General features: G+C 32.7%; 1 protein-coding gene across 1 annotated transcript in view; it reads left to right on the top strand.

Moving 5' to 3' along the window:
• Positions 1–723: 723 nt before the first annotated feature.
• LOC146537941 (uncharacterized) overlaps positions 724–17,552 on the top strand; it is a 90,334-nt gene continuing 73,505 nt past the window's right edge. Inside the window, exon 1 of the mRNA XM_085188418.1 lies at positions 724–909. The gene's annotated coding sequence lies outside the window, so the exon portion shown is untranslated. The remainder of the gene's footprint in view (positions 910–17,552) is intronic.

The raw sequence follows: 17,552 nt of genomic DNA, 5'->3' as shown, positions 1-17,552 counted from the left end.
ACCTATTTAAAAAAAGTGAAGGTAATTCTAACTTTTATGTATATTTATCTATTCTATTATTTCGTGTCTGATTGAAGTAATACTTTGTGTACTATTTGAAAATAAAATACACAAAAAATAATAATTTATAAAAGATATACTTTTATAGTTTAAAATTTATTATAAATTTTATACAGTATTATACAATAAATTAATTAAGAAGCTTTTTTTTTAAACTTATATTAAAAAAAATTATAACCACAAATCAACGACTTTACACATTGTCTAACACCATATTAATTAAATGGCGAATGTTTGTTTCTCCCTCCATTTGATCTACAAAACCCCCACTTTGGGGCAGTCATTGCCCGTAACGGTACAGGCGGGGCCTATAGTATTTACGCCAATCGCCATCATTGCCGCGGCAACGGCATTGCTCTAACGAATAATCTAGCAGATATGTCATTTTACGTTTCGCTTATTGGTCGCTGATAATGCCAAATTCGATGATCTACATTTAAAGATTTATGTATAACCATACGTAAAAAATGTAAAGAAATATAAATATATCATAAGTTGTATAATGTTAAGAGAAAGCGCTGCACGACCTTCTCACCCGATGGCCGCGTGTCAACTGACACGAGATGAACGGTGAACCTCTGATAATAAGTAGGAAAGAGACAGTGATACAATTTACTACAAGAGTGAGTGGGACAGTGCGTGTGTCTTCTTCGCGAAGCGTAAGATGTTTCTGCAGTCCCATACTGGCCGCATTCGAGTGAGCCGTTTGAAAAGTTGATGCGCATGCGCATCTCCCAAGTAAACGAACGCATCTCGACATATCGTAACTTTGTGATAGTGGGTGAAGTGATGATGATAAAGCTGGTGTAGAGTATATTGAAACGGAACTATTGTTACCATATTGACACGGTGAGTTATGTTTTTCTTTTTTGTGTATTGAGTATTAGTTCAAAGGTTATTTGAATTATTAAGTTTGTTTTAGTTAGTCGATCGATATAAATGTGACTTAACGAAATGAAGATTTTCAGTTACATTAATTTTTATTTATTTAAGAATATCTTTCAATATGTAACTAATGGCAATAATTTAATTAGAGTAGAAATAAATTTTATAACATACCTACTTCTGCTAGCTTGTAAATCTCCATATTATTTAATTTAGTATAAATTTACATTAAAAAACACATAGCAGGGTAGGGAGGGAAACCTGGGAACCTAGTGTTGACCCACTCCGTTTCCATTGAAACATTTCCATTCCTATTCCCAATAAAACACGATACTTTTATTTTGTTCTAGTAGTATTTGTTAAATAAGTGTAGCAAGAGCACTGCTAATCTATTCTATAAATATAATGATAGTATTTTGAAATCAAGACGAATCAATAGCTTTCATAGATACGATTCATAATTTTTTTTTTACAAGAACTACCATATCATTAATTCATACAATTATCACTTATTATAATATTTTAAGCACTTCTACTTTCTTGTGCTTAAAGATGTATGAGAAAATATACAATCGTTTCTACGTCTTATCCAGTTGCAATTAAAAGCATTTTATATATATGTATTTTTTGTCAAAATAACATTGTAATGTTCTTGACTACCCTATAATGTTTCAAATAAATATAATGTTTATAAGTAGCTTCGGCCAAAATTTTTTTTTATAATTTTTACTTTTAATTCGTTATTGATATATACTCAGGGAAACTTACTGCTAAGACACTCCGTTCCTCGTTCCCCGCCAAATTTTTGAGACATTGCGTGGTGAGAAGCGCAACTCAATGCCGTCCTTTACCTTGTTAGGTGAGGGAATGATAATAATTCGTTTCCCCGAGTTGGAATCGAACCCACAGTCATTGCGTTAACAATCAAACCTTGTATAAAAATATCCTTTATTGAAATTTAAATATAATTTGTTATAACTTCTATATTTAGTTTTATTTAACTCGAGTATTTAAATTTATTTTACAAACTCCACTATATTATATTTCAATTATCGTATATGGTAAAAAATATTGGTAAAATCAAATAAGATAACGTTCATCGTGAACCTACTGTTCATAAATAGATAAAAAGAACTTATAGTTCATTTCAATTGCAAAATTCTGCATTTTTTTTATTAAACATTTAAAAACAATTTAGGTACTATTTCTTATGACGAGCCTACTCCAGAATAGTGAAATTGCAACAATGATTGTTTGTTACATAGATCCCGTTGAATTCTTTTGGTTGAAGAAATGTGATATTGCGCTTTGATTTTTTTTGGAACATTGTAAGAAATCACTGATATTTTCAAATTTATATTTAGATATATGTTATATGAGTTTTATTTTAACGAGATACCAATTCAAAATTAGTCCGATTTAAATAAATTAACAAATAAGCGTAGTAATATGCGTAGCCGCATTTACTATATAATTAGGCTAGGCTTAGATTTTTAGTTATTATTATAATTATTATTATTTGTTTTATTTATTATTATGAAATCATCATGGCGCAAGGGTATATGGGTGTGACTGTAAGCGTGACGGTTGTGGGTTCGATTCACAATCGGGGAATTTAACGAAATTTAATATTTTCATCCTGAACACGAGATAAAAGCGCGGCATTAAGTTAAGCGGCGCTCAAAACGCAATGCCTCCAGAATTCGGCGGAAAGTGGAGAACGGAGGTAACTTTATGGGGACGAAGTGTCTCAACACTAAATACCCAGGTTCCTGCTAGGTGCGGGACATGCGGCAACTAGAAAAAGGCTATTAAAACATATGTTACTTTAACGCCATATCAGTGCAATAGTTCCAAGTATTACAAACGTACAAAATCGTCTCACTCTCTTCATTATCATCCCTTTTAAAATGTTAAGCTTATTTTTGTAATTGAATCCAGTTTTTAAATAAAGCTTTAACGAGCATTCCCATTTGCGGTATATTTCTTTCGCTTCACCTGGAACACACCATATATCCTATTTGAGATATCTAATTAATTTATTCTCCGAAGATACTTCTGTACGTATCAAGAAATTACGTTGTTGTTATAAATATATTAAAAATTCTAAAGACACAATAACTTGAATGTTTTATCTGAGGAGTAAATTCAAAGTTACTACAGTGAAAGAATAAAATATATTACCTATATTTTTGCAAAAACAATTTTTCTTAAAATTTTCTATTTTAAATTATATTTCTATATTAATTATATAAATTTATATGTATATTTGAAAAGAAAATATGTTTTTACTTTTACACGCTGCGCTGGTCTAAAATTATTCAGATATAATAATAGAAAAGTGCATATTGATTTTTATAAAGCTTGTACAATTGCCAACGAATGAAATATTTTTGTCATTTTTACACTTTGCGGTCTCTGGAGCTCTCCTTCCTCCTCCACTATCATCAAACTCTCCATACTTACTCCCCGGAGGGTCCTCCTACTTTTTACACGACTTTCACTTCTGTATCATTGCTACTGTGTTTCAAGGTCAACCGAGATCTCCACTTACCTCTCTTAGTATTCACTTTGGTCTACAAACTATTTGTCATTCTGTCTATACGCCCGAACCACCTGAGTACGTCCTTCTTCATTCAATGAATAATCTTATACAAAAATGTAAAAATATTTCGAAATTAAACCAATTTAAATATAAAAAAATACGTATTGGTATCCAAAGAATGTTAATGATTAACTAATTTTATATATATTTCACGAAATAATTTAATTTTAATACTTTTACATTCTTCCACACAGCTCTAATTTTATTTATATTGAATAAAATGTTTTATTTTAATAGTATCACATTTCATAAGTGATATTATAACAATTTACAGCTAGATATAAGAATATATGCATAATATTATAATATATAAGTGCTCTTGATAGCTTGTGTGGTCGGTTATGGGAAAACAAAACGGTTCTACCGTTTTAAGAGATTTGTAGTAATTTTAAGGAGTCGTCTTATTTAAATTATTTTAAATTATTTTCTATAATTGATAGGAAGAGACTATTGTGATACTGAATCAACTTTTGAAGGAATTAATTATTTTTCTGCTATATCTAATAGGGCGGTGTTGTTTTCTGCCACTAACCTGCGATGTCTCAAACGCCTCGTCTTCCACATATGATATTTTTTACAAAAAAGCAGTCCTTGTCAAGACTTCACATTTACTTTAATTACTCTACTGTTCACCCCAATTCGGAACAAAATGCCGTCTCACTTTGTCTTTGTTTGAATAAGCACAAATTATTCACAGATTAAAAATCAGCCTTCATATTAATTGCAAATGGCGAATAATACTCGTACATATTATAATTAACTAAAGTTATTTATTATTTTAATTTGGATGTTTTATTAATTTAAAGTAATTACGGTTACGGATCATAAAAATTCGTCTTCATATCTTGTAGTCATATACAATGTACACATAGTGGCTATTGTAAATAACCATAAAACCATAACCAAATAAGTTATTATTGTGACGTAATTTTTATCGCTTTTAACGGAACTATATGCGAAGTAGAAATTATTCTATATTTAAAAAAATACCATAGAGGCCATCGCCTCTTCTGGTAACAACACAAAAGCGTGGCGTTGTGTTCCGTCACTTAACACACAATGCCTTGAAAATTCAGCGGAAATTGAGTGACAGAGAGTCTTTACTAGGTTCTCCCCGTTCACCTCGCTATACGCTGATGCGGGATATAGCTTGAAGCTACGAAATAACATCAGTCACCATAAAAGCCGTCGTGGCAGAGCGACATAGGGCCTTAATGTAAAGGTTCACTTCCCACTCGGGGAATGTTTTTATTGTCTCGCTCTGGTAACAAAACAAAACGTTACCTTGAGTGCTCCTACTTCAAGTAATCAGCTCATCCGAGTGGAATTTGAACCCACAACTGTGACATTTACAATCAGGCTGTTGAGTAATATGCGGCGTTGAGTTCCGCCACTCAACATGCAATGTCTTCAGAAGTCGGGGGAAAGCGGGGAACGGAAGTGTCATAATGGAGACAAAGTATTTTAATACTAGGAAGTTTGGCCTGCCACAGCGTGAAAAAAAAGTAATACAGTATATTTTATACCTACTCATATAAGCACATACTATAAATAAACAAGACACTTACAGTTCCCTCTTGAACTACATAAATAAATACGTCAAAGTTCAACCCGACTGGCTTAAACATCTATATTTTACAATATCTCAGCTCCAATCTGTATTAACATATTCAAAACATAAAATATAAAACGGTATAAAAAAAAAGAAACTTTGAATTTTATTATTTGGTCGCAAAAATTAGCCTTTAGTATTTCGATCTAATATAAAATCACGATTACAAAATCTTTGTGCAAATTAGTGTAATTTATATGTATTTTTTATTGTAGGAATGTTCAAATTATTTTAAACGATTGCGCCTTTTTTGTTTAAAACTCTTGTTAAGTCCGCGTTGGGTCCGCCACCCAACACGCTAGTGTAAGAATAAAATCACCTAAAAAGTCAGAAATGGAAAATTTGGTCACTACTCATTACATTGCTTTTGTAATTTTTTAAATTTAAATTTAATTAAAAATCGTGTTGACATTATAATTTTGTTTTATCACTGGCAATAAATTAAATAGTGGCAAATGAAGAGGAAATAAATCAGCGGGCTGAATATTTAAACATATATGTATATATTTTTATCTTTTTTATTGACAAGTTATCTTTGACAACTCAGTCTTACTCACTTTGGGGCACGTCCCAAATACATTTTATATTGGATATGATTTTATTGCTTATAAAGTAGTGTTTAAAAGAGATTTTTTTGTTATTCTTGTACTAAAAATTTGTTAAAACCAATTTGAATATATTATGAGATGTGAGCGTGTCAGTAGAAGGTAGCTTACTACCGTTAATTATAATAGGTTGAATAGATCAATTTAAGTAAAAAATGTAGCATTTTTATATACTTATTAAAGAGATTTAGAAATTTACTTAAGTTTTTAAAGTATCGTGGAAAGTTTGAAGTACTTTCAAACAAATTATAATTCATCTCACAAAAGTTTCATGAAAATGGGTTAATTAATAAAAAAAAAATTAGCTAATATCAAAACTTTCTAACTAATTACTTCCTGAGACTCTCTTTGCCTTCTAAAAACTGTTTAGAGTGTAAAGCAAAAAAAAAACTTGTATTAGTACGTACATATGTAGAATTCTTAACATATATACCTATGTTTTATATACAAATTCTTAAAGAAATCCATAAATATCATCGAAATGCAACTGTCACTAATTATGTATATCTTATAACATTAAAAAAAACTAATGAGTTAGATTAAGTTTCATTAATTTAAGCAATTTTCATTTAAAATATCAAATTCTTAGCTTAGTTCTCGAAGTGACATCATAATTCACCGTTCGTTTTCTGTCGATACTAATATTTATTAAAATACAGCTTTTATTATGTCGTCTCGTTTTTATTGATTCTGATAGTTATGAAAAGATATGATTATAATATAGTAATTATAATGATGATTGATATAAGAAATAATGATTGAGGGTCTTTGTCTAGTGCAATAAAATGATTCAATCACAAGATTTGATATACGTAAGACCTTTATTAAAAATAACTGAAATATCAACGACGCGGCGTTAAGCTCCGCCACTCTAAGCCCGTGCCTCCAGAATTCAGGGGAAAGTGGACGGTAGTATCTTAATGGGAACGGTGTATCTTAGTTACCCTCTGTCTACGTAGTACAAAAAGGTAAATTATAAGTGAGAAAGATGACGCGAGTATTAAACTGGTGTCATTGAATGAAATGTCCTAGTAAAAGATATGGGCATTTTATTGATCTTTGGTTTGAAAAGAGTCTGTAAAAACTCTCAATATCCTGTAATAAAACCGCAGTAATAAAACCGCGCGTGGCGGATAAGGAATTAGGGATTAGGGTAGGGATTTTAAGAAAGTTTTAGGGTAGGGATTTTTTGTTCTTGCGTTCGTTAGTGTTCTCCTACACCCTCTTAGCTTGCTGCCTATAAACTGTGTTGCTTGTCAATCACTCAGTAGTATAAACAGTTATGTATGTATTATCAGAGCAATGAAATGATAGCCGAATGGAGGGTCAAGCCCAAAATAGTTACATAGTATCATAATAGTATTTGAAAAAATATATTAGAATATACAGATTCTTTTTAATTTTTTCTAGGACATCTAGATCTTTTAATATTTATTTTATAATAAAAAAATATACTGACCAACTAGTCGAATATATTAAATGAAAAAGTAAAATCAATAACAAATATAAAACTATTCTAAGCATTTTCAAATCACCAACACATCTCGACGATGGTTCAAATCGTTTTACTTAAAACCCATATTTATATGTCGATGCTAGTTTGAACTTTACAAAGTTATGTAAAAATATTTATTTGCATAATACGAGAGTAACAGTAAAGTTTTATGCACTGTCGTACTTACAATGTTATTAGTATATGAGTGTGTTGGCATTTTACGATTTGTTTGCAGTTCTGTGTTCATTATATTGTAATAGACCTGTGTGGGACAGTTCCAATGTTTGTGTTGAAATTAGAGGGTTGTAGGTTTGATTTTGTTGTCGGGAAATATTTTTATTCTATAGGTGTACAACTCGACAGGTTGTGGTTTCGATTGCCACTCGAAGAAATGAAATATTTATTCAAATCTATATTGTTATTTCTTTGCTCTGGTTTCGAAGCAGGCCGCGGCGTTGAGTTTCGCCACTCAACACACAATATTTCCAAAATATCGGCGGGAAATGGGCAACGCTAGTTTCCCTCTGTCTACCCTGCTGTTTGCGAGAAACAGCGTACAGCTTATTTTTTTAATTATTATAAATAAGAATATTTAAAATAGTTTTTTTTTCGATGCATTTATTAGGTCGAGCTGCAACTAAGTAAGTATATAATAAAATCTAAGAATCTGAATTACACGCACTTATAATTGTTGTTGATCGATATCTTGTAAAATCGATGTTTTCCAATATGTAAGCGTAAACTTTTTGCGCTACAAAGTAAAATTATTCCGCATCGACAGTATATTTACGTCCCACTGTGAAGAAACGCCCGGAGTTTCTTAACTCGACAAGTTAACAGTTTAAACTACTGATATATGTATTTCAATGCACAAATAAACATCGAACGTTTTAAGAACTGGAAAATTATACGGGAAATCTTGATTTTACACCTTAGCTATTTGACACCTATGTAGTGTGTATGTACGTATGATACACTAGTGGTATTGGTTTGGCCAATACAGAGTTGTTGCTATCTCGAATCCCATCATTATGACGATCTCATATTATGAAATTTTTTTTTTAGCGTTACACTGTATCCCGCACACAGAGGGGTAGGTAGAATTAAGACACTTCGTTCTCCATTTTTCGGTGAATTGTGGGCGCACGGCGTGTTGAGTGGCGCAACTCAACGTCGCACTTTGCCTCGTTACCAGATCAATGCTTACTATATTTGAACGATTTTTTTATATAGTCACAATTTGTGCCCATTTTTCACGACTAGCCTCTTTATAAAATATGTATTAATATGTATTAAAAAAAATATAATAAAAGCTGATTTGGTTGAATGTGCTTATTCCAGAAAAGATCTTATCTAAGATAGTTTACTTTAGGAGGAAGGCCTATATATGAGTATATTATTATAGGTCTTATATAACATCACTGTAATCGATTTAGTGAAAGCCACTGTACTTGCGGTCTGACTTACCACGTGTCATATAAAATTCCTAGTTATTGTCTAGTGACCACGCGGGCGAAACCACAGATAAATGGTGGTAAATTATAAAACGAGAGGTTTTCACTATACTACTATAGTTAAATGAATATTGTGTCAAAAGTTGGTAGGAAAGTGATTAATTCAAAAATATGTATGTGCGTTTTAGAGTTTCGTTTTTATAATGTTCACATTTGCTTATTTCGCGGTGTTGAATTGCGCCATACCTACATATAATTTTTCCCTTTATTTAATTATTTACTTTTAAAAATATTTCAGATATAATTAGCAACTAACAACACTGACATTAACATTTTGAACTATTGCAAATTAGGAGTGTAGGTACCTTACAGAAAGGCTCCAAGTCATTCTGAATCAACAAGCGTGAAGTCATTTCGGTTTCGACAAATAAAAGACATCAACGCGCTCATATGTTCGCCAATTATACCCTGACCTTTGCATTTTGGCATAATCTAATAAAATATGCACCAATATATCATGTAATTTTTCAAATTATCAATAGCTATTGTTAGATAATTTAAATAAATTAGCAACATATATGTAATCGTGTGTAAATAATAACATAACCAGTTTACCATTATTTTGCCTTATTTTTTTAGCTTTACGTTTAGTGCCAAAAGACAATTTTTTCACTATTTTTCGCTAAATTTCTTTAGCAGAGAAAGCAGATGAAACCCAGGAACCTAGTGTTTAGACATTCTTTTGTCATTAAGATTTTTCTGTTCCTAACTTTCCATCGAGTGGTATTCCCCTGTGTGGGAATCGAACAAACAACTATCACGTTTACAATCACACTTATGCACACGCTTATGCTTCTACGCTATAATGACATCAATGACATGGTCAAAATTTTAAATATTTCAATCGAAATGACAAAAAACACGAATAAGTACTTGTACATATATAAATATACAGAGAGGCCTTACATAAGTTGATATTAAGTAAACGTTAAAGTTATGTAATAGAAGACGTTCCACTCGTGATATTTGGCGATACCAGTAGCCTATTGAAGATGTTGTTTGAGATTACTCTATGTGATTTACTTACTATTCCTAAAATTATATTATAGGTTGTGGCTAATTACATCTGTTATTTTTAAAAGTCAAAGATCAGTTAATTCTTCACCTTTAGCTTCAAAAGGTAAATGTTAACTTTACGTTGTCTAAACATAGCGAAACATAGCAAATATTTTAGCTAACATAGTAAATAATTTAAATATTTCTTATTTTCCAGAGTTAAAAATCAATTATGAGCAGTACGTAGTTCTGTTGAATTAAATCGTATCAAAATTTGTCTAATATCAAATGATTAACGTCTAAAAATTCTTTTAAGCTACGATAACGCTCTAAAACCGAAACCGGGTCAAAAATTCGGAACGGAGGGTCTTAGCACTGATTTCCCTCTGTCTCTACCATATGCGGGATAAAGCGTGAAGCCCAAATAAAAAAACATTATGCAATCAAAGCAAACACGCTCTCGCAGCATATCCACCGCTCCAATTCCACTGTATGTTTCACACGCGTCGTCTCGCTCGCGTCAGAGCCGTCAAGCCTTGACGTATCTGTATGACCCGGATCATTGGGTTCGAGCATCGTAGCATAATTGCATTATAGTAAAAAATTGTTTGTTAATAATCTTTACTTGCGTAAATATATAAGTATATATTTATTGAAGCTATTGCGGCGCAGTTGAGCAGTGTCTGCCAAGTCTGGGTTCAATTTCCAATTGAAAAAATAATTATATTTAAATTATTTCCATTTCTCCGCCCTAGTAGACAAACCAAGGTCAACTCAACGCGAAAATGGGGTAAACAGTGGGGAACGGAATGTCTTAATACAAGGTTTTCCTCTGCCTAGCCCACTATACGGGAAAGGTATTATGCTGATTTTGTTTGCAAGTTTTATAGTTTGTATAGATACATTTGAATAGATTTTTAGTTTCACGCTATAGCGAACACATAACAGGGTGGCCAAAGAGAGCCTGCGAGAAGTATGGAAGTGCTTATTTTGAGGCATTTATAAAATTTCCTTTTTCTTTCAAAAGAAGATGGAGAGACCCTAGTGTTAAAATGATCCGCTTTTCTTGCAGTTTTAAAATACAAAAATAATTCAAAGATACATAATATTGAGTAGAACAGCGTCTGACTGCAAGCATAGTGGGTTCGATTTTTACTCAAGGGACGCATTGCTTTCATTTCCATTTAAAAACCTTGCATTTATGTATTAAAAACATTTAACTATAACAAAAAATAAACTAACCAAAATTTAAAATGAAGTTTTATTATTATTTAATATTTATGCTCTCTATATACATATATACAACAAACGAATATCCCACATTATCGACCTCGAGCCCTCTAAACTCAAACCGGACGTTGTTTTTTTTCGACGCTGTCATGACAAGACGTACGCTGCACGATGACGTGTCATGTCGAAATTCCCAACATAACTGAGAACGAGTTAATTATTGTTTGTTTTTTCCTCACCTGTCTATCGCACTTTTGTGGGTTAGGTAAAAAGATACTAGGGACCAGCCATTTTTTAAAATTTTCCGCCTTTTTTGACACACCGCTGATTGTGGGTAGCGAAATTTAACGCTGTTAATACAGAAAATACATATTATTATAGATAGGAAGTGTTTAAAACCACCCAGCTCTGGTAAAGAAACAAAGTTTGGCGTTGATTTTCTCTATTTAACACGCAATACCTGCTGAATTGGGTGGAAAGTTTGGAACTGAAGCGTTTTAATGGGAATGCTATGTGCAGGATACATCTTTGAAGCTGTACAATAAGCAATTTTACCAATAGGAATACAATGTATAGAAGAAATAAACGCAATTTCAAAGTAAACAGAACACTAAAAACCACAAACTATAATTAGTATAAATAAATGACGCGTCACTTTAGTTCGCTTGTAAACAGTCACTTTCTTAGTCCAGTCCTTCAGTTCAAAAGCTACGGCCACATTACGCCGTATACCTTCTCGTACATTGTAGGTTAGATTTCTTTTTAATGAGTACTTTATACTGACATAAAATGTATATATATTTTGTTTTAGCTTCATTTTGTATTCCCCATACATAGCAGGGTAGGTAGGGAACCTGGGAACCTAATCATTGCTTGTTGTTTGTTTACCATAGAGGAAAAGATCATCAAATTTCGCCCTTACCATAAAGTTTAAGTGGAATGCTTCATCAAACATACCTCGAGTCATGCTATTTAATCTACTTTTAAAACTACTCTCTATATATAAAACTACTCTTTATATATTTTTAACATATAAAACTATCATACGGTCATCAGAAGCAGCAATACAGCCTAAAGCAACAAATTACAAAGAAATTTCAACATTACTACTATAGGTGGTCCAAAATTGCAGTGTAAAGGAAGTTTTACAATAGAAAATTCACATATGAATTCTTACTTGACAATAGCAATAGAAACGATCGTAAAACTAAAGAAACCACATAACTTTCCTTCAGTCATAAAAGCTATGGCAAATGTATGTATGGGTCATACAAGTTTGTTACGAGCACCAAAGTTCTAGGAAGATTTTCTTTACATATTGTTACTTGTTAAGCTCCGACGTGTTCTTTTGTATGAATTGTTTGAAATTTTGTAATAAATCTACTTGAATGTGGTAATGATGTATGTATGGATGTAAATATATATGAAACTAAAATCACTTGCGGCGTTTACTTCCGTCACCCAACACGCAATGCCTCCAGGATTCGGCTTTCGGCCTACTCTGCTACATGCAGGATAAACTTACTGTAGGTTATTATATATAAAAATAGCCTGTAAGAAATCAGCTATGGTGATAAGGTCACCCTCGCACTATTCTGTAGTCTGCATCAACATTTTTACTTTTTTGTTTTTTTATCCTATTACTGTACAATTAAAAAAAAATATTGATTGATAAATAAATTATAATTGATTACGCTATGGTTGATGTAAGAGATGACAACCTTAAGACTTATAATATGTAACTGTAAAGGAACTTTGCGATTCAAATGATAATATTGAATAATAAAAAAATATTAATATGAACAAACTTATATTTAATACCAACAAACATAAATTAATCAATAAAAATCAATTCTTCAACTGCCTCTGGTCTCATTACAAAGCTTAAAATTCAATACATATCTATTCCCATAACAGTTGGTACAAACGATATAGCCTCATAGAAAGCGAGTAAACACGTCGCCATGGAAATTAGCCGGCTTAGTACCTTATTACGATATATTAAAGTTAAATAAACTTAAATCGTCGCTAGAGCCCTCGGATACCTATCTGACCTGATGATTGCGTACACGTTCCTTATGGGAGGGTGTGTGGTGCAATTTTATTTTATTTTATGAATATTTTTATTAGTTCAATGTTTTTTTTTTTTAATTTTTATCAATGAAAATGTTTATTTTATATGTACTAGGCGTCATGGCGTTATGTTTCGTCACTCAACGTTCGTTGCCCTGTGTATAGCCTGCTTTAACTATGGCTATATTTCTATTAATACTGCATAAATATGTATATTGCTTGTCGAGTAATAAAAATTAAAGCCAATCTATGATTTACTAAAATTTCTGTTAAAATAAACTAAAAGTATAACATTCCCTTGTAACCTACCAATACCGCTTATAAGGAAATTTTAGTATTAAGACAATCTGTTCTCCACATTCCCACCAAAGACATCGAAACCTCAGAGCTGGTCTTTGTCTTGTTTTCAGAGAAAGAAAATAAAATAATATTTTATCCCGAGTAAAAATCGAACCCATAACCTTTGCGTTAATACGCAGAACTCATAAGATTCCATTTAAACCGCTTCAGCTTGTAACCTAAGCCACACCCATCCCATCTCTTCAACGTTAAGAAACAATAAGTGCACCACAATTAGACCTTCCCTAATTAGTTTTAGCTACTGTAGCTGGCCAAAAGAGTAATGTGATGGGTGTATGACCATATATGGGATTCAAAGGGCACGCCGTGGTCTGGTCGTGGTCATTTAGTCTCATTGGATTTGTATTTAATCTGGTCTATTGAATATGTGGAACATATGAAAATGTTTGCTTATATGTTTGTTGGTATATGAATTGGGGATTATGGTTCGGTGATTGACTGTTGGGATATCGTTTGGGTCATAGATTCAATTTACGTTGAGGGCAAAATATTTCTGGAAAAAAATATTATTTTATAAAAGGGTAAAAATGAAGCAACGGTTGATTAGTCTGAATTTAGTCTTCTCACATTTTTTATTATATTTTTTTTTATTCCTTCAATAACTCAGCTGGGAACTGAACCTACAACCTTCAGTAACTACTACACTATTAACGATATCATTACTTTATGACATAAATGAACGCTTATTCAGTACTAGCATTAAAACACGCGAAGTAATGTTGTCACACAAGCTCATGTGAATGCGGTTGTTTCTGTTAACTATCTACGATTAATTACCTTCTGGCTTATTTATTTATTTATTTATGGTCTAAATGTTTTTATTAAATTTGAGGCCGTCGTTTTGCGGTAGCACAAGCGCGGCAATGTGGGTGCGATTCCTTCTCAGGGGAATTGAAACGCAAAAAGAATATTTGTATGTTTTTCTTTTTTGTATTTTATAGAGAAAGCAATGATAATCTTTTGGTGAATAAAATCTTATAGAATAAAAAGTAGTGCATTTTTATTTTTGATTCTAATGATTTAGCATTAAAAAAAATAAATCGAATGTCGCACATAAAAACGATGATCGTAGAGAGGAAATTAATGATATTTATTTCCTCGCTTTGGTAACAATATCGTAAATATTACAACGTAATATTGTAATAAGCATGCTAATGTAAAGGCTACTGTTGTGGTTTCGCTTCCCATTTGTAGGAATAAAATATTTAGCGCGGCGTTCAGTGCCCCCACTCAACACGCAATGCCTCGAGGAGTCGTCAAAAATGAATGAAGTTAAAGAATGTCAAATATGATATACACGTAACTGTACATGAACTCGTATGCGACCTCGGGCTTAGTAAATCCGCTGCTAATTATACCGACTGCCCTAATGAAGATCCACCCGACCTCGGTCACTACACTTTCTATCCTGTTAAGAGGCTTATTCTATTTGTTATTAAAAAATTATATATTTTATTTAGAAAGCAAGTGAGGCTTGTTTATAATAAAATTTTGTAATATATTCTAAGAGGTGCGATGGTTGAGGGTTCGATACCCGCTGGGAGAAGGAAATTTTTATATTTTTGGTAACGAGGTAAAGTCCGGTGTTGAGTTCCGCCACTCAATGCGCAATGCCTCGAGAATTCGGTGAAAAGTGGAGAACGGTTACTACGTTATTAGAGACTAACTTCGAGATGGAGGCTCGCAGAAGCATACAGCTTGGTTGGGCGGCATATGGACAACTGCGTGATGTCTTTTCGTCATCAATACCGCAAAGTCTAAAGACGAAGGTCTTTAATGAGTGCGTCCTACCAGTTATGACATACGGAGCCCAGACGTGGACACTGACAGTGCGATTGGTCCACCAGCTTAAAGTCGCTCAGCGTGCTATGGAAAGGGCTATGCTTGGAATATCTCTGAAGGATCGAATTCAAAATGAAGTTATCCGACAGAGAACCAATGCTATCGACATAGCCCAAAGGATTAGCAGGCTGAAGTGGCAATGGGCTGGTCACATTTGCCGCATAACCGATGACCGTTGGAGTAAGCGCGTTCTATAGTGGAGACCACGCCTCGGCAAGCGTAATGTAGGGCGTCCTCCAGCTAGATGGGGTGACGATATTCGTAAAGTGGCGGGCAGCGGCTGGATGTGAAGACCTGAAGATCGAGTTCAGTGGCGTTCCATTGGAGAGGCCTATGTCCAGCAGTGGACGAGGACAGGCTGATGATGATGATGATGATGACGTCATTACTATAGAAATTAAAAGTGATACACAATTGTAATAAGTAAAGTCTATTACACTGTTCATAATATATTTAATATTACTAGAATCTCATGCGGGATACTGTTACTATAAAGTTTGTTTCCGGCTCTTCTCAGCAGCACTGCCTACTGACCTGCTGGTGGTATTCATTCGACGATTCAAAAGTGCTTATAAAAGTTTGTTTGTATTGTTTTACACTACAATACAGTGATATATGATAATAAAAAATATATTCGGTATTAAATGGAGAAATGCATTAATGAATCTTACGTTTATTTATGTATTAAATTATTATGTATAAATGTCAATTTATTTCTATACTACCTCACCCGCGCCATGTCAGCCAAAAATATTTAAATATTTATTTTTATTTTTTAAATATTTATTAGATAGTTGTTACCCTTAACACTAGTGACAATCAGTACCCGGCATACGTGACGTTCGATCCGCGACCCAGCGCGCGCGTGATCTCGGTCTCAGAGATCCATACATAGATTTTAATATTGAAAATTCTTTTGTTTTTTGGACTATCTAAAAACAAATATAGATTTATTTCTTTATAGAGGTATATATTTATTCTTAAAAGTTAATTTAATATATTTCATGTAAAATTACAGCATATTGTATGTTTATAAAATTCTTTTCAATTATAAAATTACTTTAGGCAGTCGTGGCGCACTGGAGCAGAATCTGTGTAGGTTTGATCGCACTTGGGGAAATGATTATGTATAGTTTTTTCTTATTTCCTCGTAGTAGATATATCACGGGGTTGAGTTCCGCCACAATACATAAAATCTTGAAAAATCCGCTCTATATCTACATATTATATTTATATACAGAACCAACACGAATTCGTTCTATATAAAAAATATGATAAATCATATATAGCCACGAACGAAAGTGTCGGTTAAACTCGATTAGACGCTACATTTCGACAAGCGTTGCTCTACAGCGAGTTCATTATTTTGTAATATTATAACGAAATTATGTTTTGGTAAAATCGTGTTTATAATTTTTTAAAGAGCCATCAAGTGATAATTCAAAGTCATACAACGTCATACAAAGTCATGCCTTTCGATGTTCAAAAGTGGATCATTATAAAATTAAATGTTTACTTGTTACTTTTAGAATAATATTTGTATAGTGGCTTTCTAAAAACTTTGTTTTCATACAGTCGTTTATTATGGCGTTTATATAAAATGCAGCTTCACGTTCTTTTCTGCAGCAGGGTAGGTAAAAGGAACCTAGCGTTAGGCTTCCTTACCTACGCCCCGTGTAATTTTCAAGACATCGCGTACTATAACAATATCTATAATTCGAGCGGTAAGAACAGAGTGACATGACACTATGATTTATTTTTATTGCGAGCAAAAGTGTGAAACTATAGTAATTATAAATTACTAGCGGCCCGCCCGCGGCTTCGCCTGCGTGAACTACGTTATTAATAATTTCTGTCTCCATGAGTACCTACGTCCTATAAGTGACGTCTATGCAAAATTTGAGACTCCTAGCATTTGTAGTAACGAAGTTTCATACAAAAACTTTCAACCCCAAAAACAACCCCTTAGAAGTCGAATATTACAAATTCCCGTCTTAGCGAGCACCTACCTCCTATAAGTAACTCCTATGCAAAATTTCAGATTCCTAGCACTTGTAGTTTCGAAGATTTCGTGATGAGTGAGTGACCTTTCGATTTTATATATATAGATAACAATAATAAAATACGATACCATTATTGGGTCCATTTATTAAAGTAACGTAAAATATAGCGTTTGTGCAAGTTAAATAGTCAGGAATCAGAAACGACTAAACTAATTTAAATGCTGTTTTCACAATTAAATTTTGTTAAATTTCTATTATCATTAATGTATGTT

Source organism: Heliconius melpomene, chromosome 7 (genome assembly GCF_056956725.1).
Source record: "Heliconius melpomene rosina isolate 202511_hmr_F chromosome 7, ASM5695672v1, whole genome shotgun sequence".
In the NCBI taxonomy this organism is placed as follows: domain Eukaryota; kingdom Metazoa; phylum Arthropoda; class Insecta; order Lepidoptera; family Nymphalidae; genus Heliconius; species Heliconius melpomene.
This window is presented reverse-complemented; position numbering and strand designations above follow the sequence as displayed.